This window comes from Cryptomeria japonica, chromosome 7 (assembly GCF_030272615.1).
Source record: "Cryptomeria japonica chromosome 7, Sugi_1.0, whole genome shotgun sequence".
NCBI classification, from domain to species: domain Eukaryota; kingdom Viridiplantae; phylum Streptophyta; class Pinopsida; order Cupressales; family Cupressaceae; genus Cryptomeria; species Cryptomeria japonica.
This window is the reverse complement of record NC_081411.1, coordinates 376,364,251-376,377,536: the sequence shown is the minus strand read 5'-3', so window position 1 is coordinate 376,377,536 and position 13,286 is coordinate 376,364,251.

Here is a 13,286-nt window from a genome sequence, read left to right as displayed (position 1 = left end):
GCGACACCTTTATGCAATAAATGCTAGAAGGGATGACATTTGTCTGCTAATTGAGCTATAAATCGGTGGATTGACTGTAGCTTTCCTTGCAGACTTCTTAGTTGATGGAGATTGGAAGGAGGAGGCATATCCATTATTGCTTTAACCTTGGTAGGGTTGACTTCGATGCCTCGGTGAGAAACAATGTACCCTAATAATTTGCTAGCTGTGACACCAAAGACACACTTCTTTGGATTACATCTGAGCTTGTAGGTCTCCATTCGGTCAAAGATTGGGCCAAGGATAGCTAAATGACTATCTCTTGTGACATATTTGCATAATAGGTCTTCAACATAGTCCTCCAACAAAGTATGCATGAAATCATGGAAAATTGTCGTCATAGCTCTTTGATATGTTGCTCCAGCATTTTTAAGACCAAAGGGCATCACATTCCAATAGTAAGTACCCCAAGCACATGTGAATGCAGTCTTATGTTGATCTTCAGGAGCAATGCAAATTCGATTATATCCAAAAAAACCATCCATCAATGATAGCATCTCATATCCGACAGTCATGTCAACTATGATGTCAATATTTGGTAGTGGAAAGTCATCTTTAGGGCATGCTTTATTGAGATCCCTAAAGTCTATATAGATTCTGATGCCCCCAGTTACCTTGCTAACTGGTACCAAATTTGAAATCTAGTCTACATAATCAATGGGTCTGATAAAGCCCATGTCTAGTAATTTTTTTAGTTCTACCTTGACCAAGAGAGCCACCTGGGGATGCATCTTTTTGAGTTTTTGTTTGATAGGCTTAGCATCTGATTTTAATGGCAAGTGATGAAGGACTAATTCTGGATCAAGGCCAGGCATATCTGCATAGGACCATGCAAAACTGATCTTCTTCTCAAGAAAGAAATTGACAAAATCTATCTTTTCTTGTTTTGATAGAGAAGCAGCAAAATGAATGACCTTAGGGTTGTCAGGTGTACCCAAATTTATCTCTTCGGTCATTTCCACAAGCAATGTTGATTTATCCTGACTTGATAGGGGTATGTCCAATCTTCCACCTTTGGGCACCTCAGAGAGGTTTTCACCCGCAGGTATGTCTTTTATTTTTACTTTTTCATGATCAGAGAGTGCCTTACGGTTTCCACTCAAAGACCTATCTTTTTTATTTTGTGCTTTTTCTTTTCTTTTTTCATTTTTATGACTGGAAGATGGAGTTGACTCCCCAAAATATGCTGTAGAATCTAAATCAATAGAAAATCTTGCCTTATGATCACCTTGTGGTATGCCTTCTCATAGGCCAAGGACTTCTACAATTGCTTCATCATTTTGAAAACAATCCAATGTGAGTGGTTCTTGTTGGTCATGTTGGATAAGCTGTGGATAGACAAGGGGCATGCCATCATCAGTTTTAAGGAGAGAGAGGGCCGAGATGGTAAAGATGTAAACGTTCATGGTATCATTGTCCAAACTGCTTGCATTTGATTTGGAGCTTGGGTCCCAGAATGACTCTATCCAAGCATTAGGACATGTTTTAGGAGGGGGAGTTATTTCATGTTTGTCTTCCATGGGCAAATCGTCAGGGTCAAGGAAAACAATGTCAAGGGCATAGGAGCTAGAAGAAAAAGAACTCCACTCCCATTCATTGGAATCAGTTTCAGGTCAGGTATCCTCAGGTGTTGTTTCATCATCAGAGTCATGCCCCTTTCTACACATGGTCATTTTGGTAGACGAGGGTCCAATTCACAATGATACAAAACCTAACCCTAAAGTTGGAGGTCGCATCTTGGGTATAATAGGTTCTAGCCTTCCTTTCTTCTCAGGGCCTAAGCCACTACAGCCATCATATCCTTCCTTCTGCAGCATAGTAAATCCTTTGCCGTACCGCTCCACCGACAACCTGACAGGTGGGGACTCAGTTGGATCCTTATAAAGCCAATCTATGACATCATCATCTAAAGTTTCTTTTTCAAGTTCACCCCATCTTGTAAATGTAGTGGGGGGCTAATATTGAATGACTATCTTAGGTTCCTTTTGCAACAAATGTGGTTTGCCATGTGATTTTGGAGATATTGGTAAATTCCCAATGAGGAATATTTGAGCCATTGAATACTCTCCGCATCCTTGGTCCTATATCTTCAATTTTCCTTTGACAACATCTAACAATTCATTAGGATCCACATAACTATGTGAGTGGGCCTCTCTATTGACTGGGACTTGTTGCTATGGGGAATCCTTTAGGTTGGCACAAAATTGAAATGGATTAGAATCTCCTGGAATTGTTATCTCAATCCCATTGTAAGGATATTTTAAACATTGATGATAAGTGGATGGAACCGCTTTCATTGCGTGGATCCACGAATGACCAAGAATCATATTGTAAGGGAGATTGAGGTCTAGGACCTGTAGGAAAGTGTTTTCTGTCACTGGACCGACTCTGATAGGAAATGTAATTATCCCTTTAGATGGGTGCTCAACATCATCATATGCTTTGATTGTTATTCTTCTTGAAGAATCAATATCATTTTCTATATAACCAAGACCAATGACCACTCTCAAGGTACAGATGTTAAGACCCGCTCCACCATCTATCAAGACTCATCGGATTTTGCAATTATGGACAAAGACTTCAAGATGTAAAGGATCATTATGAGGGAGCTTATCTGGTGAAATATCATTATCAGAAAATGCAACATGTTGGGAAACAGCTAGATGTCCAATTTGGGCTTGAAACTGGTCAACATCAATGTCTGTCAGGACAGTGGACTCAATTAAAGCTTTATCTAGGACTGTGCGATGCATGGGGGACATTTTCAAAAACTCAAGGATTGATATTTGTGCAGGTGTCTTTCCCAGATGATCTAGGAGATTATACTAACTTGCAGGAGTTGATTTGGGAGGAGTTGCAGGAGCTCCTTTCAGGACTATTTTAGATCAACGAGTGGTGACCGTGCAAGAAGGATCTTGTCCCTTTATTCTTATGGTGGAAACATACTCATTTGAAGATCAAAAATAATTGATGACATTGTTATAACTGGTATTCACATAATTTGTTGTTTGGGTAGAGTTCGAAGAAGATGCTTTACCCTTGTCATGATCAAGCAAAGGAGTTTTGAAAATTGTATGATCAGTGTTAGAGGTCGCGTTGGGCGGTCTACCTCAATTACTCCTTGATCTAACAAATCTTGAATCATATGTTTCAATTGAAAACACAATGTGGTTTTATGTCCTTTTGACCGATGGTACTCACAATATGCATTATCATTCCACCAATGCGGCTTTACCAATGGTTCGGCCTTGATATCTGGTAACTTGATACATTTTGCTTGTATCAATTGTTTCATTACTGACTCAATAGGCTCTCCCAATGGCGTAAACTATCGAGAAGGCCCATCCCTTGATTGAAAAGGTTTGCGTTGCTAGTTTTGTTGCTATCCTTGTTGTTGATTATATTGTTGATATGGTGGCTGTTGAGTAACATTGCTTGCTGGTGTTTGATTTTGTTCCATAGTTGACATATTAGGAGTACTCAATTTCTTTATTGTGAATGGGGGTTGATTTGCATTCACCGCTCTTGCGTCAACAACTCCATCATTAGTGACATTCTTATTTTTGTACCAAAATCTATTTCTGTCCCCTGAATTGTTTGTGTTGTCACTGTCTTTGTTGATCTTAATGATTCCCTTAGCTACAAGAGTGGTTTCAATGTTCATCCCTTTCTTAATGAGTTTCTCAATGGTACTAGGACTTTTCAATTTGAGTTCATACATCATTTTTGGTACCAAATTTTGAATAAATAAGTTCACTTGTTGTTCTTTAGGTATATCTAGGGAAGAACAACTATACAAGCTTCGCCATTGTTGCAAGAAAGTCACTAATGGTTCACCTTGCTTTTGCTTGGTGTTGTATAAATCTAACATGGTCACGTCACTGTCAATGTTGAATGCGAAGTGAGATATAAACTTTTGAGCCAATTCCAACCAAGTCTTTATATTTCCTGGCAGATGTGAATACCAATCCATGGCTTGTCCTGTGAGACTTCATGCAAATAAGCGTATTAAATATGTTTCCTCATAACTCACTTCAGTACATGTCGTGAAAAATGCTCGAATGTGATCTTTTGGATTGCCATTCCCTTTATATTTCTCAAAATTAGGTGCCTCAAAATGCTTAGGGAAGGGAGGCATGTACAAGCTCTTGTCAAATGGATTAGGACATAAATCTTGATCTATATACAACTTCTTTGTTCCTTTGGTTTCCAATGCATCGACTTGTCGTTGCAACTTCTCAAGCTGTTGTGCAAATGCGTTAGGTAGTGAATATTTTGGAAGTTCATCATTTACTCTTGGGTGTACGCTTTGTCGATACATCCTATTTCCCATCAGTTGTTGATGCTCTAAAATTGTCATCTTTGGTGTCTCTGGCATATAATGTTCTTGGTACACCTCTTGCTGATGTGGTTGTGCCATGCCTTGATATTGACCTTGTTGTTGTGCTTCTTGTGGTGGAATCATCGGTTGTAGCCTAGGTTGATATTGCAATTGAGGGCGTTGTTGATATTGCACAGATGTCAATTGCGGTTGTGAAGTATGATAACTTGTTTGTCTTGGCACATATTGAGGCACATATTGTTGTTGATGCTGATGAATCAGAATTTGCTGACTTCATGCCAATTGTTGTTGTCTTGATATAAATCCCATAATTTGCAAAAAACTTTGTTTGGGAGGTTTTTGTTGTTTCTCCTTAAGATGGGGTATGGCACTTGCATTGACTTGCTGTGTTGTTTGTCCAATCCATTGTCTTGGTTGCAAGTTTGCATTAACTTGTAATGGTGCAGAGGGTGCTGCAACTTGTTGTTGAATGTGATATTGTTGTTGTTGTGCATTGTTTGTTTTCACATTCGATTGTACCTTTTGTGTATTACTCAATTGTTGCAACATTTGATGTTGGTGCAAACCACTATCTATAGCTCTTTGTGTTGCTATTATCGAAGGATCTGTCACAATAGTTTGCATAACAGGTACTTGAGTATTTGGAAAATATATTGAGCTTAATGGGACATAGGAACTTTGTTGCATTGTGGAATTATTTTGGACATTGGTGAGATTAGGCATTCCAGTCGTAAAGCTTTCTTGCATCTTAGATTTTGATCCAATTTTATGCATGCGAGGAACCACTTCTTGTTGAGGGACAGCTGTCAATATTTGTGTGGTTCTCATTTGATCTTGTGTTATAGGTGTTGTGTTAAATAATGGATTATTTATTGTTTCAAATGGTGACTTTTGAGGAATAGTCACTGTCAATGCCTTTGAAGCACGTTTACTCATCAAGGTAGGTTGAGTTTCTTGTTGCACATTTTCTTCATTTGGATGTGGAGAGAAACTTAACAACTCACCGCCTTGTTGTTTTTGCACATTGATTTTCTCACTTGAGGAGGTCACATTATTCATCATGTCAAGATATTTTTGTGGGAACATCTTAAAGACCTTGTTGAAGAATTTATCCATCTTTTTCGTCAACTTTGGATCTTTAAGGAACATATCAACATCATCAGAAGCATCAAAATCTGATGAAGAATTTGGTAAAATATTTGGATTTATTTCTTGTTGAATGCCTTGATCTGAACCAAATCCTTGTGAAAGAGTTTGTTCCTCATGTAATGTTTGAATTTCATGTTGCAGGTTCGGTTGATTCCAGTTGAAAGGTGCATTTCTTCTTGGTGTTGGTGGAACACTCCCATATCCAAGTTTCATGGGTACAAACACTAGTTCATATAATGGAGGTGGTCGAAGTTGAACCATTCCATATGGTGGTAATGATGTGTTTGACGAACCTTCAATTTGTAATGATTGACTAGGTTGCAATTGTGAGTTTGATACATTGTCAATGGGTTGATATGTTGGTTCGCCCATTTTCTTAGATTTTGACCTTGTTTCAACAGGCATGTCACTATGCAAATGGAATATTTTTGGAATTTTTCAAGGATGATGTATGATATGCAACTAAATGCAAACTAAATAGACGAAAATGCAATCTATGGCAAGAATGCAACCTATGTTTTTGGTTGTTTTTCAAGATTTTGACAAACTTTTTGGAATACAAATCTAAAAATGAGACCCATAGGAAATTGAAATGATGTCTAGACCTCAAAGGACAAAGGGACCAAGTGACAAAGGGACAAAATGACAATGTCTCCCCTATATGCTTGGATACTAAGCTAGGTTTGACCAAATGACATGGATGACAAAAAGACAAAAGTTTGATAAGGTCTAGACTTCTTAACAATGACTTAGGGTTTATTCAAAGATTTGGATTACTCAAGTATGACAAAACCTAGTTTTGACACTATATGCAAAGGGACAATTACTATGTAAATGACCCTAATATGATATGATAATGACCTAAGCTTAATGAAGAGACCTAGGGTATACAAATGTGACCTAATGTTATGAGGACAAGGATGCAAATGCAAATGTATGACAATGTCAACCTAAGGCAAAACCTAAGGTTGAATTATGAAATGGTATTGCTATAATGCAAGAGGACACATGCAAATGGATGACCCTTATTGATATGCAAAGGGGTATGACCTAGGTGAAACTTAACCTTGGTAATTGACAATGAATTTGCAAAATGAAAACCTAGGATGAACCTAAATCTAAGTGACATAAATGTTAAGACAAGATTTTGAAAAATGTTTGACAACCATGTTTGAAGGTGTTTTGAACTTTGTTGAATGAAATACTCTTGTGTTTAACCTTGTTTTGAATCAATTTGTCTTGTTTTTGAAATGAGACACATCTCAACTTTTGACAAGCAAAGAAGACAAGATATTTTAACTTAGACTCAAGACAATCATGCTCATTCACACATTTCTCATGGTAGGTAAGGACAGTAGGTACTTGAGAGGTAGACTCATTATGAGATTCAAGGAGAATACATAGATGCTCGACCCCATGGGCTCCCCTCCACGACACTCACTTCTCAGGGAAGCCAAGCATCAGTCCCCATGGAAATCTCCCCATGGAAAACTTAGTATCTCTTCCAAGTATTTGAACTCCTCCTTCTCAAGCAACTAGAAGGATTTTTGGCCTCTAAATACAAGGTGTTTAATAAGGATTTCTGTTAAGCATTACTCCTTGGTGTCACGCAAGCGTGATTAAGACATAAGTCCACCAAGATACCAAACAAATGTAGTCGCACAAGCATGATTTAGACCATGAGGCCCTACTTAGATGCTGATATGAGAAAGAGTCCAAGGGTCATCACTTCCCAAGTAACTACAATTCCCACGTAACCCTTCCTTCAAATCTTTCGCCCATTAGGTATTTATTTATAGTGAGTTAGAATGCTAAGGTACTCTAGCTATGCTCACTTTGGGCTGTTCCTTTCTCACGATTGTCATTTTCTTGCAAAAGAAAGCAAATGGTCGGGAAGGCAGACCCTCTAAAGGTAACAAACAATCCAAAACATGAGAATGGTATCGAAGATCTGGATTTTTGATCACCCTAAGAAGGATGAGAGCATACTCTCCTACTCCAATGTCAAACTTGACAAACAAAGTAAACACATGTTCATTCCATCCTACTTAGCAAACATGCTAGGTGCCTAATTATGAATCACCAACACAAAGTTCGGTTGGAATACAAGGCAACCTGCAAAATCACTAAGTTAGAAGTTTGATTTGTTTGGTCTTTGACTAGCGAACTTGCATAAGATTTGTTAGTAGTTTCATTTTTGTCTTCGCCATATCTAATGCCAAGGTGCTGCACAGAGAATCAGTACCAAAGAAAACTAGAATACCAGAACAGAATGCAAAACAAAGTAATTTGCAAGTAAAAACACTGATTTTTACCTCTATTTCTGGCCTTACACAGGTGCAGAATGTCTTGACACAAGCGCAGAATGCCTTGACACAGGCACAGAATGCCTTGACACAGGCACAAATCCCTTTGGCATAGGCATAGAATGCCTTGACACAAGCGTAGATCCCTTGACACAGGCGCAGATCCCTTTGACATAGGCCCAAAAGTGCCCAAAAAGCCCCGAGTTGCCCTATTTCTTGGGTTTTTACCTACAAATCAGCTCAACAGGCACTCAAAACATGGTTAAATAGTTATTTCACATCGGGTTCACCAATTAATGTAGGTAGGAATTTGGAAATCATCAAAGCAAATAGAAATTTTAGCCTAGCTCAATCACGAAAACTAAATTGCAATGACAAATCCTAATTACATTCAACAGAGACACAAAAGAAAGACATTCAAATCAAATGCAAACCATTCCAAATGTGAATGTCTTCTCCATAATTCTCCATTGTCCTTCTTTCTCCTTCAAATTTGCTTTATTTGTGGATCTCACCTACAAGTGCATAAGCATAATATGAAAGCAAGATTGACAAGGCAACATAAGGATACTAGAAGCGTGATTGATTGATCAGGGGTCGAATCAAAAATGTAATTAATTGGGTCCTTTGATTGAAGAAATTCATCCAATTTATAGACAAATTGGAGAGATGACAAGATTAGCATGAAGAGATTTGAAAGGAAATTTCAAATCAAGAATGACAAATATGACAACTTATGACAAGATTGACACTTTCTATGCAAGATTGATTGATTGACAAATTATGACAAAATTATGACAAGGTTTCTATGCAAAATTGATTGATTGACAAATTATGACAAATTATGACAAATTGCTATGTCATTCCCATGAAATTAGGGGAAATATTAGAAAAATAGGAGAAAATAGAAAATTATGAATTGGAAATTAGGAAATTAGAAAATTGATGAAAATTAGGTAAATTAATTAATAATTTTTCATTCATTAATTAATTCACAAAAAGAGGGGGGATTAATTAGCCAATTAAATAAATATTTAATTGTGACAAGAAGACTTAGGATAAATAAATAAATTATTTAACCTAGAGGGAAAATGATAAACAATATTAAATGAATAAATCATAAAACCCTAGAAGATGAATTAGAAATGCAAGGATGACAATTAAGTCTTGACAAAAGATAATTGATGCAGGGTCAATTTGATCATGATTCTGACTGACAAAGGACCAATGTTGATAAATGATTGAGATTGGTTGACAAATTGACCAAGATTGACAGGCGCCAATTGACGAGGAACAATGACTAATTGATCAAAATTGACATGATTGACAAGGACAAGGATCAATGACAAATCGATTGCAAGATGACAAGATTGACAAGAACGAGGATCGATGATGAATCGATCACAAGATGACAAGATTTACAAGAGGGCAAAACCCTAATTCTATCATTGATTACGATTGACGATGTCCAAAATGAAATCAAATTGATGATGTCCAAAATATGACAAATGAGCATGAAAAATAAAAAACCATGTGGATCCCTAAGCAACTGTTTGAAGCACAAAAGCCTAAAGAAACAATCAACTTGGCATCCAAATTTGCTATTCCTCCATCCAACCCTCTCAAATTTGTTCCTCCATCACCTTCTTCATCCATTTTGGGCCCTTATGTCCCAAAATCCCAAGCTATTCCTCCATCCAAATCTCACAATCTGAGATCCATTTTTCCTCCGTCAGTCCCTCACCCCTCAAGGTGTGTGCCAATGTCAATCTTGCCAAAATTTCCATCCATTGAAGCCCAATTCTTCCAATACCCTATCCATTATCCAATGCATATTTTCCATCCTTCCATCCCTTTGATCCAATCCTTTGCATAAATCCTCGCCTTAGTTTCATCTTATTTTCCATGTCCTTATCCTACCAACATCTTTGAGCATGCTTTTAAAGGTCATGGACCATTTTTTTCAAGGCTACTATCCAAACAAAAAGATGCTTGAGTCCTTCTTCCATTCCCTATCATGTGTCCATCTTCTATTGAAAAAGTAAAAATACAAAAAAAAATACAAAAAAAAAAAAGAAAAAAAAGAAAAAAACAAAAAGACAAAAAGACAAAAAGAAAAAAAGTAAAGAAAAAATAATTCGTCCACTGGTGAAAACCTGGCAAACAGGTGCCTTGGGCAAGTACCGTGATGAAAACCTGGCAAACAGGCGTCATGCGTAATTTATGAACTTCTTGCACACCACACTTGGGGGCAGGTTTTATCTTATCATATCCTTTTGTCCTTCATTGTTCCATTATCCTATCGAACCCATGTCATACTCCTTCATATCCTATTGCCCTTCCTTATCCTATCATACCATGTCATACTCCTTCATGTCCTATTACCCTTCCTTGTCCTATCATCCCTCATGTTCATTTTCCCTTTCCACCTTTGATCTTGACAAGGCTGACGATCATCATGAGCATCATGCATCTTGTTTGTAGCTTTTAGTCCATCATAGCTTTTGGTCTTTATCCATTTGCTTATTATACCCTTTCATCCATATTCCCTAGCTTATTGCAATTTTCCACCACTATCCCATATTTTATCCCGACCTTCAGTCCATGTCCCTTATCCATTCTTGGTCTTGCTTATCCTATCCATATCGTATCACTATCCATACACTTTGTTTGATTCCTTGATCTTGATCTGACATAAGGACGCAAAATTTAAACATGGTTTCAAAAACCTCTTGACATGCCCCTCATGCCATGTTCCTACTTTACATTGTCATATCCAGTCTCTTGTCCCATCATGCCATAGCCCTTGAAAATTGCATCGGTATTGTCTCCATAATAAAGGGCCTTTGTCTTCACTCTATCCACCATCATTTCAGCAAGCCTATTTATTCACCTGTCATATTCCTTGCCTTGCTAGACACTGGGGGCAAAATTCAAAAAAATTGAAAAATGTCTTGAAAAAATCCAAAAAAATTGAAAAATGTCCTGAAATAATTCAAAAAAATTGAAAAATGTCTTGAAATAATCCAAAAATATTGAAAAATGTCCTGAAAAAATCTCTAAAAATAAAAAAAATGTCCTGAAAAACTTCCTAAAAAGTCAAATAAAGTTCTGAAAAAAAATGAACACAAAAAAATTGTAAAAAATCGAAAAGCAAAACAAAAACATGAATAACCCCTCTATGCATAGACAACTCACTGAGTATACATCCAATGACACGCAATCCAACACTGCACTTTACTGCAAATCACACATTAACAGATGAACTTTTCAATCAAACCAGACATTCAAACTGATCAAAATTGTCATATCAATCAACCTCACAATCATTTGTCCTTGTCACTACTATCATGGGTCTTATACAAGGTGTGGTATACTCGAAACCAGACTGTGTCCTATCTTAGATGGGGTACTGCATGTCCTGAAACTAGACAGCATGATCGTCCTATCAACACTTTCAACTTTTGACAATGAAGATCAAGATGTTTGTTTGATTTGTTGGAATTTGTGCATCTTATCTTTTTATTGATTTATCTTTGGCTTCAATCATGTTCCTATGTTGCTCAATGATGTCACTGAGTGATTTAGAGTGACTAGGATGGTTCATGGTCCTTTCTTTTTTTTTCTTTTTTTTTGTGATTGTTGTTTGTCTATGATGTGTCTGTATTTTGCAAAAAAGAGTTGCATTTCAGCTCTGGCCTTGAATGCCATGATGCTACGCATCCATTTTGCTACATTAAATAAAGGTTCTCACCTACAAAGTGCATAAGTGAAAGCAAGTTTTTCTTTGTCTCTAACTGTCCTTTGTCTAATTTCTTCTTACTAACATTTCTTCCATCCATCTTGGCAGTCCATTTGATCCTATCATTTTCTATCATTCTTATCGATCAATTGGCCTCTTTTCTGGATGTTTCCGGCCAATTCCTCGAGGGGGCATGCATATGTCATTATTATTGTCTGGGGCATTTTCATTACTGTTATTTGACATTTTCATTACTGTTCTTTGAAACAACACTTAAAATCACATTGTCTCAAAGAGGGGCAAAATGTAGACACCTAAAAATGGTCAATGCTTGTGGAGTCATACTTTAACATTGGCGCATTGCCTTATTTTAGGGTTTTTGCATCGCATTAACATTCCTCCTATGATTTGCACTTGGTCTTTATCATTTATGAGCATCGAGTCTTTCTTCTGCTTTCTTCATTTGTCTCACTTTCGAATTTGGTCTTGTCGATAACAACTTTCAGTCATGATTTTGGTCGATCCTTATCAACTTGTCAATCTTGTCATTTTATGATTGATTTGTCATCGATCGTCATCCTTCTCAATCATATCAATTTGGATCAATTAGTCATTGTTCCTCATCAATTGGTGCATTTATCAATCAAATCACTTATCAACATTGGTCATTTATCAATTCAAAATCATGATTGAATCAATATCAATTATCTTTCATCAAGACCTAATTGTCATCCTTGCATTGCTAATTCATCTTCTAGGGTTTCATGATTTAATCATTTAACCTTGTTTGTCATTTCTCCCTTTAGGATTAATAAATTATTTATTTATCCTAAGTCTTCTCATCGCAATTAAATGTTCATTTAATTGGCTAATTTTTCCTCTTTTTGTGAATTAATTAATAAATGACAAATTATTAATTAATTCACCTAATTTATCTTAATTCCTAATTTTCCTCTTTTTCTAATTTTCTAATTTTCTAATTCCTAATTTCAATTCTCTCCTATTTTTCTCCTAATTTCATGGGAATGACATTTCAATTTGTCATAATTTGTCATAATTGACAATCAATCAATTTTTGACATAGAAATTTGTCATAATTGACATAATTGATTTGAAATTTCCATTTGAATTGAATCATGCTAATTTGATCATCTCTCCAATTTGTCTATAAATTGGATGAATTTCTTCAATCCCAATCTAATAATCATATGATCTAATAATCACTTTGTCGAATCAATCACGCTTCGAGTACTCTTGCACCACGATCTTGTTTATTTGCTTTCATCTCATGTGTGTGCACTTGAAGGTGAGATCCACAAACAAAGGCTATTTGGAGAAGAAAGAAGGACAATGGAGCCGCATGAAGGAAGCATTTAGATCTACATTTGGTTTGCATAGTCTTTAGTTTTGAATGTTTCATTTTCATGTCTTTATTGAGTGTGTTTAGGATAGATCATTGCATTTTAGTTTTCGTGATTGAGCTAGATTAGTATTTTGATATATGCTTTGATGATTTCCAAATTCCTATGCTACAGAAGTGATGAAGCTGAGATGCCCCTTAGCGATAAGAATTTGATTTTCTTTAGTTGAAAAGACTTTTTTTTGCTCATTTTTTGATGAAGATTTGAAAAATTTCTTGACTTTGAAGATGTAAGTTCATAAGGTAAGGTCATAAGGTCATCAGTATGCCCCCTCGGGAGTGAAATCA